The sequence below is a fragment of the Haemaphysalis longicornis genome, unplaced genomic scaffold (assembly GCF_048455015.1).
Source record: "Haemaphysalis longicornis isolate Haplotype H1 unplaced genomic scaffold, Haemaphysalis longicornis Haplotype H1 scaffold_7, whole genome shotgun sequence".
Lineage (NCBI taxonomy): Eukaryota > Metazoa > Arthropoda > Arachnida > Ixodida > Ixodidae > Haemaphysalis > Haemaphysalis longicornis.
Window position 1 is genome coordinate 174,760,415 of NW_027526422.1, and position 22,617 is coordinate 174,783,031.

The following is a 22,617-nucleotide window of genomic DNA, read 5'->3' on the forward strand; positions in this document are numbered from 1 at the left end:
GATTTGTAAACATTGCGGGATTGCGAGGGCAAATTGTAGTCTGGAGTCTAATGGCCATGTTTCGACCGCTCTCGCTGCCTTTAGGCTCCTTTTTCACTAGAAAAGTCAATTCGAATATGCCGTCCTCCTCTCTGCACCTTCGCCAATTTTCGGTGGTGTCTTGTATTTTGTAGAAACAAAACAAAACAAGCCATTTTGTTCAAACAACATAGCTTGGCTTGACTGCGCTACTGCACTGCTCGCTCACCTTCCGACAGAGTCAGTCGGCCCAGCGTTTAGTCTACCGGCGACTAACGGGTCGCTGGAATTCGTCCGCTCAGTCGAAACTAAGCCATGGCACGTTTGAGAATGAAATAATGTGCCTTTCTTTAGTTTCTTAGTTTGTACACTGTATCAACCTTTAAGTCCAGGTCACTCCACGCGAGCGCTGCACAAGCGCGGATACGACGCTTCGCTGACTGGTAAGCTAGTAGGAGGATCTTGGGCCAATATAAGGCCGGAGAAGAATCAGCAAAGTTAATATATGAACTAAGGAAATAAAATCAACCGAAACGTCTACCGCATAGCATTAAAGTAGGGCGCAGGAAGCACTTTTTTGCGCTGGGTCAACAAGCACAGCGGTCAGCCGCACGAACGCTTTTCCGTCTAAGCAATTGCTAGACATAATATATCGTGGAAATTTGGTGGACGCTTACTGCACGAGCGCTATACAAGAAATAGTAATCCAAGCTGCTTGAAATACTCAAACTAAACACAAATGTAAACTGGTTCACAGTACATACCTTATATTTCTATCACCAGCAGCGCTGGTTGGTAGCCAAGTGGTCTGCAGCACTAGGTATGGTATTTCGGAGGTTGCAAGTTCGAATCCCAAGAGTACATCTTTTTTTTTGTTTTTGTAAGGGAATTTCTTCGTTTTCGGCTGAAGTGTTTTGTACGGGGTTCACCATTTTTGCGCTTTAGCGGTCATTGCTCCACGGGCGAATTCACTGAATGCGCGCAGACTGACACTGACGCGCTAGCGAGTTCTCGTTGGCGTGCTGTTGCAATAACCACCGACTGCTTCCGGGCAGTGGGCACAGGCCATAACCAGCAGACCTTTAAACTGCTGGTAACACACTTTTTACGAAACAGGCATGAGCGAGGCAAGCTCCAAAGATGGGTTAAAAGCGTCTGGCATTTGAGCGTCTGCGGTGTCGCGGAGTGCGTTCATGCACTGCGTAGGCCTCGGTGAGTGATTCCTTCGTTGCAATTGCATGCCGTAGGCTTATGTGACGCATTTTACAGCCAACAACAATGCAGAAGCACGGTATGGCGATTCTTAAGACATGGAGAATGCCCATCCAACGATAATGTCGGAGACCAAGCATGTTGTTTCACAGACCCGAAACCGAAACTGGTTTGAATGCTAATCTTGGACATCACCCAATCACGTAGCACCTTTACATGAAGTTACGGCGGTTAGTTGGTGCAGCCGCCGGAAACCACGTATGGTAGTTTTTCTTCTTTCATGGTTTATAAAAAGCATACCGCCTTATCGCCGGAATAAACGATGTGTGTTAAGTTGACCCAGCCTACACTGTGCAAGCAAAAACGAGAACTTGACAAATTTGGCGTTGTACTGTTGCTCCCAAGGACGCGGGTTTCATCCCGGTCACGGTGGCTGTTTTTTTTTTTTTATTGTGGCAAAAAGCAAAAACATCCGTGTGTCAAGACTCAGGGCCCCATTCTGAGCCTCTCATCTACTCCATTTGCTGCCTCCACTCGGCTGAGGGAAGGATTCCGCAATGCTTATGCATGGGGGAGAATATTCGGCACTGTTTGAAGCTTTGACGTCATAATGACACCTGATAGCACCTGGTGATGCCACTTTGTTGGCGTGCCGGCTTGCCTCGGCGAGGAGAGGGCGCGCGGATTCCCGATGCCGCGACGAACAATTGCCGGACCGGAGTGTTGCAATTTCCGTCCATGCACCCCTGGCTTCTCTTTCACATGTAGCTTCATAAAATCGCGTGTAAGCAGTGAGCCGCTGTTAGTGCACTATTTATGCAATATTAAGGGTGGAGGAGTTGCTAAAGTGTTGTGACATATGTGCGGGGACCGCATTGGTTTGGTGCGCGAACTGCCTCGTTCATGTGTTTTCTCGTGGAACTGAACGTAGTTAGGAACGGTTTAAGTCTATGCGATTACAGCGTGCTTATACAGCGAGAAATTGTTATCTTATCGGAAAAAAATAAACTTCGTTCAAACGTTAGAGCTGCTCATATTATTTTAAATTTTTTGGTGTATAACCGCTCGTTGGGTTGTGGCTTTTTCTACTAGCAGTTAGGTTGTGCTCGGTTCATCATTAAATGTGTACGTTGTTCCGCATGTAACACATGCTAAATTTGCTTTAAATCACCTCAGTATGGGTATTTGTCTTTTCTAGCACTCCCCACTTCAACGTTTTCTCGCGTAAGCATAGTGCGAGCTAAAATCTGCCCAACTTCAAGAGGACCGCAAAACTGATTGCTTGTGTGTTATCGCCAGATGTGGTGGTGGTTCAAGGACGCTACCAGCAAAATAACTTTTTGACCGAGTAGTCTAGTTTGCAGAGCGCCAAATCTGGACAAGAAAAGCTGGATGCCAACAATTGCATACGGCTGGCTAAACACCAGAAGCTCATTACCTTGAGAATATATAACGTCCGAAAAGCACTTGCACGCTAGCGCATTCCAGACAATTACCAGCTTGAACGTAAACAGGGCTTAGGGCAAACATGACAAGTTGGCCAAAATTAGGGAAACGTACCGCTTTTCGTAATTGGGTTTTGTTAGTTGACAAACGGTGTTGGGTTTGTTCAGAAATACATACTTCAGGCTGACATTTATTCCTGCCTCATTCCGCTTTTTTTGCGTGGCGTGAATCAGCACGTCTCACACTGCACCGTTATTCTTTCCTAGAGCTGAGAACTTTGGCACAGTGTCTAATGATCCAACACGGCTGGTGTGCTCTTGCTACTGAGAGGAATGGCTAGAACATATGTGTACTGGGTAGACAAAAGGCTAACGGCCAGCTAGGGCTGCAAGTGCACTCAACAAATACTGCCGTATTTTAGAGTACAAGAAAATTGCACAAAAGCATATTAAAGGGATTCAATAAAATTGTGCTCGTAAAAGTGAAGTAGGGCTGAGGATAGCTGATATGAAGGGGTTTTGATGTGGGGGTGAAATGTCCTCTACACACCTGCACTAAGGGTACCAAGTGAGGCCCTGTTAAGCCAGCTATGTTTATGCCCAAAAAAATAAGGGGCCCCGTGCTCTGGCTGCAGAAAGGGAAGTCCCCTTGTAAAGGAACGTTTAGACTTCAGTGATGTTCTGTTTGCATGCCGGGTGGCCCACAAGGGCAACAATTGTGAAAAACAAATTCATGTGAAGCAAGTCTAGCAACTGCAGCTTAAGCCACTTAGCTATGTGTGGTTTAGCCATGCAGAGGTGGTGTGTAATGAATTTACATAGGTTCGTTTAGGTTTTATTTGAAAAATAGTATTATGTAAGCTCCCGAAACACAGCGAGCAAGTGCGCTCACCAGTGACACAATGTAATGCCATCCTTTACTGGCACGTACCAGGTAGTGACAGTGAAATTTACGGCAATGTATCAAGGTATGTAAATGACCTACCTTGATTAGACACACTTTTGGCACTTATACTTCTTTAGCAGCTCGGCGCGGTATAATGAATAAATGAATGAATGAATGAATAGGCTTTACTTAAAGAAGGCACGAAGCCCTTTGGGGGGAAGGAGGTAAGTACGGAGGGGATGAAGGGGAATACCACAAAAGTTCATTGTGGGATCACATGTCGTTTCGTGGGCGTCTTCGTTCTTGTGTGGTCAGGCTCGCTCATGGTCAGGCTCGCTCTATACTGCTTTGTAGAGACCACTCTCTAGTGCGTATCGGCCTATTGCTTCGAGTAAGAATGCGTTACTCCGGAGTAGCTGTAAGTGCGCGTGAGCGTCAGATAGCAGTGGCTATTATTCAAGCAGGGTGGCTCTGCCCTTGTCGAATGTCGTACAGTTCCACAATAAATGATACAGGTTAGGCATCGTAGCCTGCCCACAAAAGGTACATGTGGGTGCCGATGTGAGGGAAGTGGCGCCGTTATTCCATTTTCGGGTTACGTCTGGGGTATACGCCGCGTTGGCGTCAGCCTTGTTAGTAAAAAGTTCTTGCCGTCTCAGGGGGATTCCAGCAGGGAGGAAGCCCTGAAGGGTAATATCTTAGAGCCGCTTACCGCTTTCTTGTTGCAAGCGTTGGAGCTGCAAATGCCATGTTACTGGAGTAGTTGTCGACGGAGGGTCGTAAATCCTGGGAGGAGAGGTTAGGAAGCACTCCCTTGCAGCGTCGTGGGCTTTCTGATTTCCATCTGCTCTAACCGTGTGATCAGGTGTCCGCGAAAGTCGAACAATCGTGCCTTGTTGCTGGAGGGTCTGTATGAGTGCTATGATGTGATTGGCAGTTACATTCTGAGTGTAGGCCTGGTTGAGCTCGTGTAACGCTGTATGAGAGTCCCTAATTAGCCTGAACTTGGTGACGTTATTTGGTGCAGAGCGTTGCAGTTGTTGAAGTGCCCCAAGTATTCCCAGGAGTTCAGCATCTTTGGCGAGGCCATAGGTGTGCGCAATTTGGCGCCGGCCATTGAGGGCAGGGTGTTCACTGCATACCCAGGTAATAAGCGCCTGCGCACCGTCAAGTGAGGCATCTGTGAAGATGCCCCATTCATCAGGACCTTCATCTTGCTTAAGTTTGCGTATATATCATTCCCGTACAGCCGTGTTTCGTCTTGAGATTGGTTTCCGGCGCACAATACCGGTTCTTCGACGATCCCAGGGTGAGATTGAAGGGGGTATTACCTTGGGGTCGACTTCGCTGTTTTGCAGATCCCATCGTCTGGGTGCTTGGCCTTGCGGTGTGAGGTAAAGGCGTTGCTGGTGCCTAAGTTGGTTTCCTCCACAATGCTGGTGAGTGGCGGCAGTTGAGCGGCCTGTTCGAGGATATCAATGCGGGTTTGTTTAGGGAGCCCAGTGACTGTTCGGATCGTTGCACGGTACAGCACATTCAGGTCCCGTATATAATTTTGTGGCAAAGTGTGTGCTGGTATTCCATGAGTGATTCTGTCGAACGTCACCGCTCGCGCAAGCGTAAGACAGGCCCGTTGGCTGAATTCGCCGAATTCGCTTGATATGCGGAAAATTAGGTGCATTGTCTGTCGCGAGATTGTGCGTAAGGTACGAATCCACGCGTTGGGACTGTTGCAGATGCTAACCTGTACGCCGAGTAGTCGGATAGTGTCGGTTTTCGAGGTTAAAGTTTCGGTGCCCATTTGAATTGTCAGTTGTTTGGCTAGGTTTGTTAGTCGGCGGCCATCTATACTCAGGAATTCTGTTTTGCTGGGTAATAGTTCCAAACCAAGTTCTGCAAGAAAATTTTCAAGGCTGAATACTGCTGCCTGCAGTTCAGTTTGCATGCGCTCTTTGCAATTGTAATCATCCGCTTCCGTCCGGGCGACAATGTTATCAGCGTAAATCGGTAATCGGGCTGAGGTGCTTGGCTCTAGTGCGATAGCCACTATGTTCATTGCCACGTTGAAGTGGGCAGAGTATTGATCCTTGGGGAACTTCACTGTGAAGAAAGAAAGTTGGAGGTGTTCACTGGGAGCTCTTGGTGTGGAATTGAATTGGTCGGTGCTCCAGGAAGCTGCATATCTAGTTCTGAACTATCTGACTAGGAAACGCAGCTGCAACTTTTTGAAGAATTACATTCTGGCTGACGTCAATTGTCTTGCGCATATCGACAGCCAGAAGGTAATCACAGAAGTGTTTTCGAGATTTTCTATTAATTACTCGACGAAGTAGCCAGATGTAGTCGTGGGTACTCAGGTTGGGGCGGAAGCCGGTTTGGGATGGATGTAACCAGGCCGTTTGCTCGAGATGGTATTGCAGCCGGATGTTGATGAGTCTATCAGTGAGCTTGCAACTAGTAGGTGTGAGGGCAATCGTTCGAAAGATTTCAGGTCGAGGAGATTCTTTTCCAGGATTAGGAATGGGATGAATGATGGTTAGCTTCAGGTGTTCATTCACCGTTACTTCCTCCTAGGATTGATTGATTGTACAAAGAAGAGCTTTTTTAGCGGCAGTAGGCATATTGCGTAGACCTTCCCACGTAATACCGTCATGGCCAGGGGCAGAGCGTGGTTTCCCTTGCCCTAGGGCTAAAACAAGCTCTCCCGTAGTGAAGGGTTGTTCCAGATTTTCCTGTGGGTTGGGGATTGTGACACCAATTAAGGAAGGCACGTGGTCCGGTACGGACGACTTTGTCCTCCACTATTAGGGGCTCCGCTTGCAACACTAATTCCTCCATTATGGGAATCTTCATTTTTGACTTCCGAGCGAGACTGCGGGAAATGCGCCATAGTTTTGACAAGCCTTTTTCCTTCCCTAGACGGTCACATAGGTCGTGCCATTTTTTGTACTGGAGCCTGCATTGGTGCTCATTGATTTCCTTGTAACGGTTGTTGAGCTTTATCGAGTAGCGGTATTGCTGTACATCTCTTCAGAATCACTTCGTCAGGCGTTCGGCGTACGAAGCAGTGTGTGCACGTCAAATGTTTTTATATCTATTGTCGTCGATATCGGTTCTACACAAGAGGGCTTAGCGTGTTTAATACTGGTGACAATGGTTGAGAGTGTGACATCAGGTGGCAGCTCGAAGCAGGTGCTGTACCTGTCCCAATCGTGAAATTGAACCGTTGTCTGTTCTCCTATTTTTTTGTTTATTTTAAGCCAAATGGGATAGTGATCGCTACCGCATGTGGTACTGGACGTTTCCAATTTTTAATGAATCCGGGTGCTGAAAGGGTAAGATCGGGCGTGGTGTCAGCCTGTTTGGGGTGCAATACAGCATGTGTAGGCATAAAAGGCTCATTTCGTAGGATACGGTTGCTGAACTCCAGTACTCATTCCAGGAGATTTCCTCGGGCATTCGAGGTTTGCTAGCCCCATATGGTGCTGCGAGCGTTAAAGTCGCCCCCGACAACTACGGGGCCATCGAAACAGATGATTGCTAGATGGGAGATCCAATCGCAATCATCTGTGTACCCTGAGCCGCTTTGGGGGCGGTAGTATGCTGAGACAAGAAGAATAGGCCTATTGCGAGAGGGTTTGATTCCGACCACAATTATTTCTCTATGGGCGTTACTCATTTTGTCCCATCTGTACTGGACGCTTCACAATCTTTCCGTACTAAGATGGCTGCTTGACCTTCTATAATGGGTGTGTTGTGACCAGGGTGCACAATTTCGTGATCCATAAAAGTAGCATAGTTATGATTATTACATGGTCCGCGTGTTTCCTGTAAGAGGATAGCGAGAGGATTATGACAGTGAACCTGGTGTTTCAAGATCTGGCCATTTTAGAGAAAACTGCGACAGTTTCATTGAATTGTGAGGCTGTTAGAGCATTGCCGGTGATGGTTCAGTGTTGGGATGCTTTTTCTGCAGCTTTACTTCGTCCGAACTCGCAGTGCCAATGTAGGAGCGGACTTGGTCCGAGAGATGCTGAAGGTCGGTCTTAAGCGAATGAATCTATCCATGCAGTTCTTGAATCCCTTTAAAGGCGCTCTTGAATTCTTGAGACTCGTCAAATATAAGTTTCGCCTCCCTTTGTGAGAGCATTTGTTCGGTTACCCATTTACTTGGTACATCTATGGTGGCACCAGGTGGGGGTCGGTTCATTGATTTGGAGCGGCTGCGTCGAGCAGGTGGTGGCTCTGGTGACTTTGACTGGGCACGTGCTGGAATGTCCTGGCCTGATGAAGTTCTGCTCGTAACTTGAGTAGTTCGGCTCTCAGTTCTTGTATCTCTTGTTTGAGAATCTTGTTTTCGTTCACGGTCGAATTAGTGTCGTCATTTTTGTGATTTGGCGGTACTTTCTTTGTGAGGGCCTGCCAGTGCATCGGCCCAGGTGACACCGGCTCTTGTTTTATATGTTCCTGTCTGACGCTCTGCCTGTTTGGCTGTGCGACTCGAGCATACGGGACTTATGGACAAGTGGCCGGGTTCTTTGCATGTCGCACAGCATGGCGTGGTTACGCACGCTGCCTCAGGCGGATGGTGGCGACCACAATCTCGGCAGACAGCAGCTGATGGGCAGAATATTGCTATGTGCCCGATTGTGTGCCAATTAAAACAGACCATGCGCTTGTGTCTGTACTCAGCTACCCGCACCAACTCCATGTAACACTTGACAACACCATGCGCTTGGGTCTGTACTCCGCTACCCGCACCAACTCCATGTAACACTTGACAACATGGGGCATGACCGGAGAGTCAAAGGTGAGGACAGCACGGTCGGACTTGCCTATCTTTTGAACTTTGATAATTTCCCCCTGTTCACAGCGTAGCCAACTATGAATGGGCTCATTGCTTTCCCTGCAGTCGATGCGGATTACACCATGCGATGCGTTTATATTATGATCGATGTGTTCAATTTCCACAGCAATTGCTGCTGGGCTACCGTTGCTACGAAAAGTCAGGTGTTTCGTGCGAGCCAATTTCGTTGCGTGGTCGGAATCGTAGAGGGTGATTATGACACTGTTTGCCGCGTCATCGTATTTGATGGCCGCCATCTCAGCTAGCCCGTCTCGACGCCCCTATACAAGCTCTGCCGTCATCTCATCCAAAACTACCCAAACAGGTTCCAGTACTTTGTTTGGGTAGTTTGGGAAGAGAACACTACCCGTAGGATCTAGATGAGCACTTTCCCAGGCCGCACTGAGCTACACCACAAATGCCCCGCACAATACCCTGCAGAATTCCTTTCAACCGTGCACCCATATGGATGTCATTTTCGGGTGTGCGCACAACCCAGAAGAGACACCATCTCCTGCTCCTCCTTCCTGAGCTGCAAGTGGACCTTATGACCAGCACTGTATACCTGGACGTCAGCAACTACTGGTCTCCAGGGGAGAGGCCACTAACTCATCACCGGAACTCCTAGATTGAGGAACCACACCCACTTCTTTGCTACATTAACTCCTACACTATGTTCATCTCATTCCACGCTCAAATGGCAATTTTAGATTTCCTAGAAAGAACTTCCAGCTATGTTACACCCTACTTAATTTTAAATGAAAATACGTTTTAGCGCACTGCACCCTCGTGTTCTTTTGTTTTCCCTGTGCTTTGATTATCCGCTTGGCAAGAGTTTACTCGTTCCACTGTCTTGAGTGTAAGCCACAAGTTTTAACTTCTGCATTTTGTATCTTTTCTTGCCATACAAAAAGTGTTCCATACAAGGCGTTCGACATAGAATGGCATATCCGGGCACACTTTAGTGACATGTTTAAGTTAGAATGAATCAGCTTACCTGAAATCAAAGAGTTGTAGACGCACAACAAACACACCTCAACTGCTAACATGCAATCTACTGTGATTTTAGTGTAATGAAACGTAATTTTTTGCGGAATAGAAATAAATTGAAGAGAAAGATGACTGGGCGATGGTACTTTTACTGTTACTTACCGCTTTAACTGTGCTTTCAGCTATGACTGCGCTCTCCCATTTCTACGCACGCCTTGTCAGAGGTGTAAGTGCTGTCCCCATAGTTTTATTGCAGTAACGTTTTTTAAAGTGGTTACAGGGATTGAACCTGTGGCCACTACCTGTCCAGAACAGACGCTCTACCAACATATAGGTCGGATTGTTTCTGTTACATCATCAGGCTGGATTTGAGGTGCTTGCCACTTTCTTTGCAGAAGCTTATTCGACGTCGAATGATTAGGATGAAATGCTAGTGAGTTCAGGTATTAGTTCTGGTAAAAGTTCCATTTACGCACAAGTAATGAAGAAACTGTCAAATATTTCTCAGTAATATCGAATGCTTGCGTCACTCTAAAGTTTTCGCATGGAACTAAAGAACCAGGTGTCTGTTAAATGATTTGTTGAAGATTTTGAACTTAAGGTTTTCCTGGACCACGTGATGTAAAGTTGCTTGACCAGAGAACTAATGCATTTTAATATCCTCCTCGTCATCACCGGCCTATCTACTCCCACTGCAGGGCAAAGGCTTCTCCCATTGATCTCAAATTATCCCGGTCCTGTGCTGACTGCGACAAATTAATCCTAACATATTTCTTGATTTAATCTTCCCATTTAACTTTTTCCCGCCCCATGCCATGCTTGCCTTCGGTAGCATTTTAATATAGGTAGAATGCATTTCAGGGAAAACGTAGGCTATTGATGGTCCACAACAAGACCAGCGTATGTACTGCAAGAAAAACGTATTTTTAGTGCTTGAGAACTTTTGTTTGCGCACTCTCAAGTTATGCTTTACTTGGCATCCTTAACTTGCTTTTTTAAGTAAATTAAAAACAATAGATACTCCCTATATTACTTTTCTTTATGGACTAACATCAGCCTCCTGTTTTTTTACTTACTGTGAAGGTTCAACCTTCACCCAAAATACAAGGTGCCTGCTACTGGGCATGACTAATGATGTGATAAAAACTTGAGAAAGATGTGATGAAGAGGAACCTAGGCTATTGAGGGCATTGCTGCGTTCTTTATGCTTATGTTGTGTTGTAAAATAAGTGCTGTTGCAAAATACTAAATGAACTAATAGAGCATAGGTTGAAATCATGGAGGAAGTTTATTTCAGTATCGTTTAATCCATTCAAACAATTTGTTTTGTATTTTAGCAACGAGGCTTCCTTTCACGGCGTTGTTGTCATGCAAGAAAGCCAACACGATTGCAGCTGTTTGAAAGTGTAAAACTTGGCGCTGCCATGGAAAGTCACCAAGGGTTGTAACGTGACATTATGCCGTCAGAAGTTCAAACGGTGCCGAAAATGCTCTCCCCTTATCCATGGGCAAATCTTCTTCAAGGGTCTTCACCAGCGGAGGCTCGAGTGGAGGAAGAACTGATAATACCAGGGTCAGGAGCCCGTAAAAAATCTCCAGGTGGTTAAAATTGATCAAGAGGCCTCCACTACATCGCGCCTCAAAGCCCCGGAGTAGCTTCGGGCCATTAAATGCTCAATCAATTAATCAGTCGTTTCGCAGAGGGATGTCGCGCTGCAATAGCCGTGAATAAGGAAGACGAAATGGGAAGTTGGCAAGCTCTGTAGAAGTAATTTAGTGAGGATCTCCACACATGTGCAATTTCAGCCTCACAACCGAGTAGAGTAGCGCGGTGGTCGATCGCGTAGCTAAGCACAGAGATCATAAGTGCGACCGTACAAACCCTGTGGGAATCTAAGCCCAAGGGACGAAAAACCACACGAAACGACGAGCGACTTTGACGATCGGAACGACTTTTATAGGCGACTTTTTGAAGAAGGATGAAGCAGCTCGATATGGCCGCTCGCGTGATGAACTGCAGCGATGATGGTGATGTCGGTGCATCAACAATGATGAGCCGTAAAGTTTTTATATCTTCCCCGACCCCGAAGAAGCTCTGTTCAGTCCGCTTCTAAGAGGCACAAACGTTGCACTGGTCGCTTTGTGATTAGTCCAATCGGAAACCGCGAGGTGCAGGAGTGAACTTTGTTGTCACGACCTGGATGTAGCGTCTCTATGCGAGCTAGACTACATAATACACGTGGTTTGAGTCATCGTTGACGAGCACGACCGATCCTTCTTTTAGCCTATTGGAGGCCTTTCGACGTGTCTTGCTTTGTGATCGGAGTTCATAGAGGTATTCCCTGTTCCACCGTGACCAAATTTCGTCTAATGTTTTTTTCTCGCTGTCCCCACATCCTCTCGAGCACCGTTGACGTCGACCCCCGTTTAGGGTGATCCTTAAGATGCAGCAGCCAAGGTGGCAACGAGGTCAGCCTTTTTCCAACAAGAAAGCATGCTGGTGATAGGGGATGAGGTTCTGTAACATGTTTATACCGAGCGCACAAGTTGTTCATAAAAGCCACCCCACCGGGGCGCTGCTTCCACGATAAACTTCCAAGCAACTGACGAGGATGTGAAATAATCGTGCACATCGGGCTGCTCGAGTGTTTTCTACATACCAGCGAGTTCTCGGGCGCTGTGTTTGAATGTACGCGCATCGTCCCTGTATACCGTATGACAGAGTCCGCGTATCGAAACGAAACGGCGCATAGCGCGAATAAAACTCTGTGATGTCATGTCTGGTAGCAGCTCGCGATGAATCACTCTAGTAACGGCACACGAAAAAAGAACGAAGTAGGTCCGTTTGTCTGACGATGTTGTCTTTACGTAGAGTGGACCAGCAAAGTCTACTCTACAGGTTTCGAATGGAGTAGTTTCTATGACTCCATCCTTGGGTAAGGGTGTTTCATCTTGAATACATGCTCTTGAATGAAATCGTTTGCATGTCACGCAGGCATGAAGCAATTTTTTGACGAGTTGTCGTCCTTTCATGATCCAGTATCTTTCTCGCCGCTGAACCAGAGTGTCATGGAGACCAGCATGACCTAACTTCGTGTGGGTTGATTGTACGAGCAGTTCAGCGTGAAAACGTTTGTGAGGAATATTATTAGGGTGTTTTTGGCTGTAGTCTTCTGGGCTGGCATATAGTCTTCCTTGTACCCGCAGGAGTCGTTGATCATCAAGAAACAGGTTCACTGCTTTTAGAGATGAGGTTGGTGGTAGAGGAAGCCCCTTTTTTACACAGTATAGTTCTTCAGGAAAACCAGCTGATTGCGTGCTCTGAATGCAGTAGAGCTCGGCCTTTCCAAGTTCCTCAGCCGTAAAGTGTCCCGTAATCTTTTTCCTGTTCCGAACGTTATGTATGAACCGGTGTATCCAAGCTACCACTCGATGAGGGCATAAGAGGGAACTAAATCGGATAACGTCGATGGCTGCACAAGTCGAGACATTTGACGTCAGGTTCAGGTTTCGGGTCTCCTTCGTAACTTGTTGGCCGTGTGCATCTGAAGACGTTGGTTCTGTAGGCCAGAACTCAGGTGTAGTGATCTAGACAGGTCCTTGCCACCACGATGTGGACTGTTGCAATTGGCAGGGTGAAATTCCTCTAGTGAGGAGGTCCGCTGGATTATCCTTTCCTGGGCAGTAGTGCCACTGCCTGATTAAGGTAATTCTTCTTATTTCGTTTACTCTATTCGTCAGCAAGGGCTTCCAAATAGTGGTCTCGTTCCGAATCCAACACAGGGTAATCAAAGAATCCGACCATAGGTGCGTCTCTATGATGTCAAGGTTCAGGTTTTCGCGAATGTATGGGCTCATACGTGCAGGTAAAGAACCAGACGTTAATTCCAGCTTGGCTAGAGTGATAGTCTTCACAGGGGCCACTCGACTTTTTGCCATAAGCAGACGTGTCATATCAGCTTCTGTCGAATCTTCTAAAAAGAAATATGCAGGGACACCATAGGCTCTAGGTTAGCGTCACTGAATACGTGCAACAAAGCCTTCACGATGTCTTGACTGAGCCCTTCACCAAAACACCGTGGAATATCAATCCCTTCAAGGGCATCCACTTCTTCACACCAGTGCTGCCAAATGTACGGCAAGTCTTCGGGTAGTTCATTGTCCCAATCAAGACGTCTTTTCCACAAATCTTGAAGCGGTATCTTAGCTGTAATAATAACAGGGCCAATGAATCTGAGGGGGTCGAATATTTCGGCAATATCTTTCAGCGTCAATCTCTCTGTAGCCGGTCGTTCATTCGTCCGGACTGGCGGCCGAAAAACAAACACGTCTTGCAATGTGTCCCATTTCAGTCCAAGAACATTCGAAGTCTCTGAATGCGACAAGCATACGGTAGAGGATGAGCCTGTTTGGTTGTCAAGAAAAACAGAGGCCATGGTCCTGTTGTTGGTAACCCATTTCCTGATATTCATACAAGCAGATTTCAAAATATTGATGGTGTCATTGTATAAAGCAATCGCTTCTTGTTCTGTATGTGCACCGATTACCAGGTCATCCCTGTACATGGAGTTGAGAAGAAGTCCCGCGGTGCGTAGATAAGAATCCATGTGGTTCCTGAAGTGATGCTGAAGTGCTGCCATTAGCAGAAAGGGGCTTGAAGTTACTCCGAAGGGGACTCGAGACATTCTCCACACCTCTTTGGGAGGAAATGGTTGACCAAGTTGAGGGCAACTTTCAAAACAAAAAAACGTAGGGACTCGTGGTCTGCCTCCCGTAGACATATCTGTAAAAAGGCCTTCTCAACATCAAAAGTCATACCAATCATGTACTGACGAAATCGCAGAAGCAAGGCTACGATGTCGGAATTCAGAATCGGAACGGCCTCCAAGTTGTCATTTAACGACTTCGCGACTTTGGCGTGCGATGACGCGTCAAACACACTCCTCATCTTCGTGATTATTCTTTCTTCGCGAATGACGGCTGTGGGAGGAAGATACTAAATATACCGCCCGTCACTTGGCGTGGTCCATGGCACTCGTTCTGCTGTACCATCATGAATGTACTGACGCATGGCCTTGTCGTACGCGTTTAACCCCGCAATGCTAAGCTTCAGTTTTCTCATGAGGTGGTCCAACCGTTTTTTAGCAACTTGAAGGTTGTCGGGAAGATCTACTTCCTCTCTCCAGGGAAGAGCCACTTCATAACGACCATTTTTGATGGCGATGTGCTTCTCAAACTCAAACATTACGGAGTCGTCTGTAGGATCTGGCTTATCTTTGATGCCGATACTTCCCAGTTCCCAAAATTGCTTTAGGGTGGATGCTACGTCTGAAGGCTCTGTGTAGGCGTGGAGTGATACGACTTTTGAGCAGTGAACTATGCGTGCAGGTTAATTTGTTGGACCTTGTACTGTCCATCCAGGCCGAGTGTCGATGGCTTTGAGATTAGGTGGCAAACTTTGAATAGTTCCAGTCACGACGTTCCAGTAAAAGTCAGGTGCAATCAGGTTAGCGATGCCATCGTGATCTGCGCGCTGACACATCACGCTGCTTGTGTCGATGAGCTTGTCTCGCAGAGCAGCAATCACAGTTTCATCTGGGAATGGAACCGCCTGGTTGCAGATCAACTCGACTTCAAGCGCTTCTACGAAGATCGCAGAGTTGGTTGTCAGGCTACTCAGCTGTACACGCACTCTATTCAGGGTCCGTGCTGCATCTTTTCCTCCGAATACTCCCACTGTAAGGGTTTCCTGTGTAACCAACTCGCAGCCTAGTCTCCTGGAGACGTCCGTCGTAATGAATCTGCGTTGACTGCCTCCGTCTAAAAGAACTCTGCAGTTCAATGCTCTTGTTTATGTGGCCACTTTGGCATTCATCATTTGATGCAGTATAATAGTGCGCTCATCTCTGGAAATCAGTTGGACCGGAGTCGTAGTGACTTGCTCGTTGACTTCCTTCCTTTTGTCTTTGTCGGACATGGAAGAAGCATGTCGCCGGGAGCAGTTCTGGCATACAATGTTTCCCGTGCATTGCTTAGCAAGATGTCCTTGTGTAAAGCAGCGGAAGCAGCGTCCCTCTCGAGAAAGAAGGGCCTTCTTCCCTTCCAAGGTTATCGACTGAGAAGAGCAAGACGCTGTCTCATGCAAGGAAGAACAGAAGATGCGCTTCTTAGTCCCACTTGTAGCGCCGTAGAGGAATGCTGCGGAAGGCACTTGGGGACTTGCCTGCTTCTGCTTCGAATTTGCCTCGCTGAGCTCGTATCTTGACGTATTTGGCACCATCACTTCGTACATTCAAGTGCTTGCCCCAAAAATGTCATACATTGTTCGAAGTTTGTCTCATGAACGGTAGTTGTTATCGGAGAATCATCATTCGGATTGTTTGTCATGGGAATCTTTGACCACTGATGAAATCGAAGTACCAGATCTCTTGGTAGCGTCCGGAGTAGAATTTGTCGTAGCATGTAGGAGTACGTTGTTGGGGTCGTTCCAAGGGCTTTTCGGCTTCGGCAATGAACTTGAACCTCGTCATAGAGTTTCCGCAATCTCACCACGTCTAAGGATGAAGCGAACGGTTTTAATTCGATGTCGGCTTCCATATGATGTCGTACACGGAGCGCCTGATCTCCGACCCGTTATTTCAACAGCGCTACCGCGTCCTTGTAGCATTTCTTTGTCGGAGGCATTCCTGATATTCCGGAAGCAGCTTTTCCCGTTAAAAGGTTGTTTAAGTACTGGAATTTTTCCGCAGGCTTAAGTTCGGGGTTCGTATAAATCGTACTCTCAAAATGGTTCCAGAATTGGAGCCATTGTCGTCGATCGCCATCGAATTTGGTCCATTCCGGGGTTGGTAGCATCGCTCACGTGGCTACGGTCCCGGAGTGCGGCGAGCTTGTCTGAGAAGGTGTAATACCAGACTTACCGCTCGGATGGTCTCGGGACCTAAAGTGAAGTTCCGCCGTAATGTGTACGATTCCGTTGCTGAAAGCTGCTTCTTCGGATGTCTCCGCTGGATCGTGGTCGTCGGTGGTGTCGAGATAAATATCCTCGTCGAGCTTTTGGATCTGTCGAAAGAGGAATTCAATCCGCTCCAGAGAAACAGTCATTTTCATCTCTGCGGTAAGGTGTCCATTGAGGATGCCTTCTTCGACGTTCCCAACGATGCCATCCAGCTTCTCCCGCAGCGTGTTACGTCGCCGTAGCTTCCTTTCAATGGAGGTTATCATGGGTCCCAAGGATCTGGTCCGCCGGAGCAGGAGTCGTCGTAATTCAGGTAGCGGTCCCGCTGCTCGTCGTCTCCGACGTCAATTCCGGGTTTCGCGGCCCTAAATTCTCGGAATCAAAGCAAAGGACGAAGAACTCCACGAAATGAAGAGGCGACATTGCAGATCGGAACGACTTTTAATGGCGACTTTCTGAAGAAGGATGAAGCAGCTCGAGATGGCCGGTCGCGTGATGATCTGCAGCGATGATGGTGATGTCTGCATCAACAATGATGACATGTAAAGTTTCTATATGCGCTTTATTATTGCACTGAGTTTTCGCGTCGGGGTGCTAGGGTGCCTCATAAAACAGTCTCCTAATTGGAGCACGGGGGAAAACAGTTTGTTGTTATAAAAAAAGCTTGTATTTTTGGTGATTCGCCAGGGAATTGCGGACTATGTTTACGTGAGATTCTCGTAGAATTTCGGCAGCGTCGGACAGTAGGCGGGGGTAATATGGCGTTTTATATATAAAAATGGTGACGTGGGGCGTGTTTTGTTATACTCATTGACGACGTCACCAAATTGTCTTACCTATACCTTTCCTTGGGCGTTCTTCATTTATCTTGCAGTGGGAGCGAGTGAAAATGGGCTGAATAGTGCGCTCATTGTGGCGCTGAATAGCGCGCTCATTATTGCGCGCCTATCAGCCCATCAATAGAGAGTGCGTTGCGAGCTGATGAAAAGCTGATGAATATCCGTGTTTAACGAAATGTCTCCCTTTTTGCGGGGATTTTGTGCTGCAGTCGGAAACAATCTTCCGGCGCTTTCCAGCAAATATTCTTTTCAGGTCTTACAATGTCGGCGGCTCACGTTTACTCTTTATATGCGATAGCCCCGCACAGAACTGGTGGCCTGATCAATGGCCACGTGAATGAGTCTTCAATGCAACTGTTACTGTCACAACCTCCTTCTAACCGATCCTTTTCTTCTATTGTAATGTTACGGGGTGGCATGACAACCGCCTTCTTGGTGTTCTTGTGCCAGTATTTCATTTCCCAGCGACATTATTAAGAGTCAACTCTACAGCTTTCTTATAGCTGAGGCGATGACAGGACAGTCTGCGCCAGCCTTCATGAATGACTCGAAGGCGCTCTACAAGGTTTTGGTTTATGGTCGCCCGATCTAAATATAAGGCGCAGAGATTAAATGGCGTGGGTGTCTTCGGTAAGTGGGAACGTCGCTCGCCCACACGGCAAGCCGCCGTTAGTACGCGTTTGCAAGTTCTTGCCTTGCTGTAAGCAGAGGACGCTAAACACAATTCTTCAAATAATCCGGCATAAAATTTATGCACTCTGGTCGACATGGCGTGACACTTTGATAAAAGCGGTAATTCGAAGAAACTGACTTCATTGTAACTTAGGTATTTTAATAAATACAAATAACAACGTCACCAGTTCCTGATATAAAGTGATACGCCTGGCTTTTCGCGGAGTGAAGATAGCCATGTGAAAATATCACAAAATAAATCAAGGTGAGAACGGTATGCACTAATAGTGCGATTCGAAGGCACGACCTTTCCAATACTCACCTCTCCGTTTATGTTCATAAAAGGAAGCAGGCCTTATCCCGAAATAGCATTTCTCAAGGGGGGGCTAATCATGTTCTGGTAAGGGAACACTGTTTGTGTCCGGAAACCTTCGCACTGCCCAGTGCAGTGGCAGCTATCTGTTCAAGCCTCCTCTTGGGTACGGTGACGTTATGTGTTTGCAGGCTAAAAAAATCCAGGCCAAAGCATTACCCCTGCTTCCAATGTAATATACTGTTCTAAAAACCTTTCATCGTGTCAACGAATAATAGCGTAGTGTATTCCATAATACAGTGGGTGTTCTTCGTAAAATGGTACACATGAACTGCTTGAATATTGCCACGAAACATGCATTGAAATTCTTTATTTAGGTAATTGCTTTTATCGCTTGCTGCGCCGAGGCTGTCTTATCCGTGCACCGAGTGAGGCACATGTTCCATTCTTTCATATGCCACACGGATTATCTCATTTGATAGGAAGCATGTTTCGCCCTAACCCCACTACACTAGAATAGTCTTTTAACTACAATGTTCTCGATGTAATTCGACTGTTCGAGAAACATCGGCGCCTGAAGATAGATGCCCGTATAGCAGACGCCGCGGCATTTGATTCAACGACAATCACCTGCGTAAATCACATTGTTGACTGCTGCTTCGCCACCTGTCTATTTTTTTAGTTGTTAGGGGAGCACGAGTTCGCCCCAATAAACTTGTTTTTCCTTCAAGGCAACTGTGTCATTTTTGGCTTCGTCACAATATGCGGTATGCTCCACTTGTTACAGCATTGCAAGGTAAAGATGAAAGTCGGTTTACCATGCCCAAAACCCCAAGGAAATTTTGTTCTCTCTTAGTCACAACGCATTTGGATACTTCAATTCGAGTACCTGTGGTTATGGTGGTTCCAAAGAAAAAAAGGCGAGAATTGCTGTAGAAAACATTAGAAATTGACCGCAGGTGAAAAACGTTCCTCGTCGAAGAAATAAGTATCGCTTTTACTCGCCATAATTTTCTGAGGCTGGATTTTACTTTCCTAGTTCGACAAAGCTTCTGACCATCCGTGGAAAATTAATAAAATTGTATTTTGAAGATAATAGTCTAGAAAGATATTGTTTTTGGGATGTCTGTTTTCATTGAAATAGCCGCCTGTTTTCTTTGGGCCTGCGCCTGTCTTTGTGTACCTCTCTCTGTGTAGCGTCTTCCTTGGCGCAGTTTACCCCTTCTGAGAAAATGCACCAACTCGCCGAACAACAAGTCCTTCTAAACCGTATAACAAAGCAGAAAGAGAACTCCCTCAGATAAAAATTATTTTTTCTGGATTTTCTAGTATTTTCTTTTCACGTGTATTTTAGAATGCGAGTTCCCTTTACCGCTGCCATGGCGTCATAAGAATGTGACCCCGTAAATGACTCTTTCTTTGCACATAATCTCTTTTTAGTGCGAATCGGACCTACGTGTGGACAGATGCCCTCCTATGTGCCCCTGCCGTCCCTTCGGGCGTAATCGCTGCATGGGAACCTGCACCCCCCGGTGGTTTCCATATCCCGCTCGACCCTGGGCACCTTGCTGCGGGTTCTACAACTAGTATCAAACACTGCGTTCTGAACTGTATTAAAAATATGCAAAAATTAAGCCACGCAAGACAGAGTTTGTATCGCCTGGTTGTTTTGTCCGTGTGCAATGCTCTGCTACCTACGCTATCTTGCCTTTCCATCCGTCTGTAACACGAATACCTAATGGCCCATACAAATGGCCATTGTAGACATTATCCAACACCATAGCCGATCCGGGCACGTGACAGTGTGGAGATTGTGGGACCTTCATGAGCAATGTTTTTACGCAGTGGAGCGATTATGTGGTGCCCTCTAGGAGAGATAAGCTCATAGAGAATGAGCGACGCTCTAGGTGTACGCGTCGCTTGTGGTATGGATTATATGCGGAGGGACGAGCACAAAGAAACAAGGCTAACGCACACTCTTACAGGTCTCAGGGGAGGGTTTGTACACTGTTATCTGTAAATTTCCGATCCTCGAAAGCAGTTTCACCACTCCTTTCGCAGGTAAGTTGGGCGTTTCGTAAATTGCGACGTACTAACAATAAAAGTTCGATTTTTATTTACATGCACCATTTGGGTACAGCAAGTCCTCCAACAGTGTATGCGATGCAAGGGAAAATGTGCTAACAGTTTAGTACAGATGTTTAATCGAAAAGGTTATGCTTTTGTAGTTAGCTCAAAACGAGCGATGCCAGCGACACAACTGAATTTTACCATTTTTAGTTGCAGGAAGTGGCCCAATATTTTTTACAAAAATTTATCAACATGGAAATCCTAGCTTCCATATTCTCTTATCTTCTAGAGTTATGAATACTACAAACCTCTCCAGAAGCACGTAAGAATTGTATGGCATTGCGTTTTTTTTTCAAGTGTTACATCCTACAAGGGCCGAACGCACACATATCCAGAAATCTGGGACAGGAAGCTTCTAGTTCAGCTGGCTGGCACCACGTGGCGTCTCAACCTTCAAGATTTCAAACTTCCCGCGCTGACGTATTCGGTGATGCGGGAAATGAAAATTATAAGAAAAAGAATTCACGTTTCCAGTATCGGGCTTTATCGCCGATCGCCTTTCCGTGAGTGCTCCTTTACGTACACCTCCCCTGCAGAAGCACACCGTCATGCCAGCACTGCTGGTGCTTTTGATAGGGGCCGAGGCGACTTCTTAGTCTGGAGTGAAGTTGCTTTTCGCACCGTCGGACGGCGTTTGTTGAGCTCTGCGCAAAATAAATGCGACGGTAAACAAAGGAGGAGGGAGGGGAGGGGCGTTATCCTTTTTATTATTTTTTTTCCTGGGGGCTAGGATAGCTGGAATAGCCCGTCTTGCTCATGTGAACGGCCAGCGTGAGTTTCGGCGCAATAGGATTTCTATTGAAAGAATTAAGTACCGACAACTGACCGAATTTTATCGCCGGCCCGTTCAGATATCGAACTCATGTTTGCCGATATCGGCAACCTATACGAATGTCTTAAAGCTGTTTTACAGTGTTTTCACCTAACAATCAATATGGGGGTTTGGGGTAGAATACATGTTTTCACGGATTACTCAATATGTGTTTACCCAGTTGATATGCTTTGGATTACAGAGAACTACTTGAGGATTTTGTTCTAATAAACCCGCAAACGAGCGAGCGGGATCTTGGAGTTTACACTCCTAAGAAAGTGAACACGGGTAGGATGAGATATTATTGCCTAGCAAAAAGTGCTGGACCTACAGCTTTTAAACTTTGCGAGTACATTCTTATTATGACGCAGGATCTTAATAAAGGTCCATCTTTAATGACACTCCTTACCAAAAAAAAAAAATTCCGCGTGCACTTAAAGTGACCCAGAAACACGTTTCAAAGGTGGCAATAAAATGCATACAGCTGGTAGAACGGATTATGGGGAGCATTTTAGCCAAGCTTGAGCCCCGTACGTTCTATGTATAATTTGTAAGCAATTTTTAAACATAGCCTTTCTCAGCCGATGAGGCTGACTCCACAGTCCGCGCTGGCTGCGTCATTTGAAAGCCATTCGCTGTACGTTTTCTAACGACGTCTCGCCGCACGCGACGTCACGATGGTGCGTTTCCGGTCTCCATTCGTGTGCGGGCTTACCTACCGACCGCCGCTTGCCGCCGCGCCGTCTCCGATTAAGCAGCGAAGTTCCGAAACGAGCACCCGCGTCCGCTGGACAGACATGAATTACCCGTGCTGCGTCGTTGGTTGCAAAGCCAGCGACTGGCGTAATGTGAAAACGAGGCAGGCTCTGCCGAAAGATCGTCTGTTTGCCACTCATCTGACTCTCGGAGTCGACGGTGCCAAGATTTTTTTCGTGCTTGTGGCAGGCACTTCTATCTTTTAGGATGTCTGCAATATAATGGCCTCTTAAAGGTTATAATCGCTTGATCGCGAGGTTGCTCCGATAGTTTGGACACATAAATCAATTCGGTAAGCGCATTTCTCGCAAAGTTATACGCACATTTGCAACGTAAACAAACCGTCCTCGTCGTAAGCCTAGCCGGCAAAGCCGGCGGAGCAAAAGTCGGGAAAAAAAAGGCAATCAATAAATAGTTGAAAAAGGTTCCAGGACCCTTCCGCCGCCCCTGACAGTAAGTTAGGAAGGAGAAAAACCTCAAAAAGCAGCAAAAATTCCGCCGCATTTCCCCGAAGGGGAGTATGAGGAAGTGCGAAGCACGGGGTGATGCTATGAGGGGGAGTTTGTTGAAGTTTGGTGGCATTTTGCCCGTTAGTTACATTAACACCCCCTCGTGATCACGTTCGGCTTAACACGCCTCGTTTGTCCCTCTGCGGAAATCTTGGTGAATTAACGTGTATGTTCGAGAGGAGGAGCGCACCGCACCGCAGCGCACCGCAGCTGCGAAGCGCCGACCGGAGTG

The 22,617-nt window shown here is 46.8% G+C and overlaps 1 long non-coding RNA gene across 1 annotated transcript in view; it reads left to right on the forward strand.

Moving 5' to 3' along the window:
- The window catches only part of LOC144145544 (uncharacterized), a 38,932-nt gene extending 19,114 nt beyond the window's left edge, over positions 1–19,818 (forward strand). Inside the window, exon 3 of the long non-coding RNA XR_013317525.1 lies at positions 19,620–19,818. This is a non-coding gene — a long non-coding RNA (uncharacterized LOC144145544). The remainder of the gene's footprint in view (positions 1–19,619) is intronic.
- Positions 19,819–22,617: the final 2,799 nt, after the last annotated feature.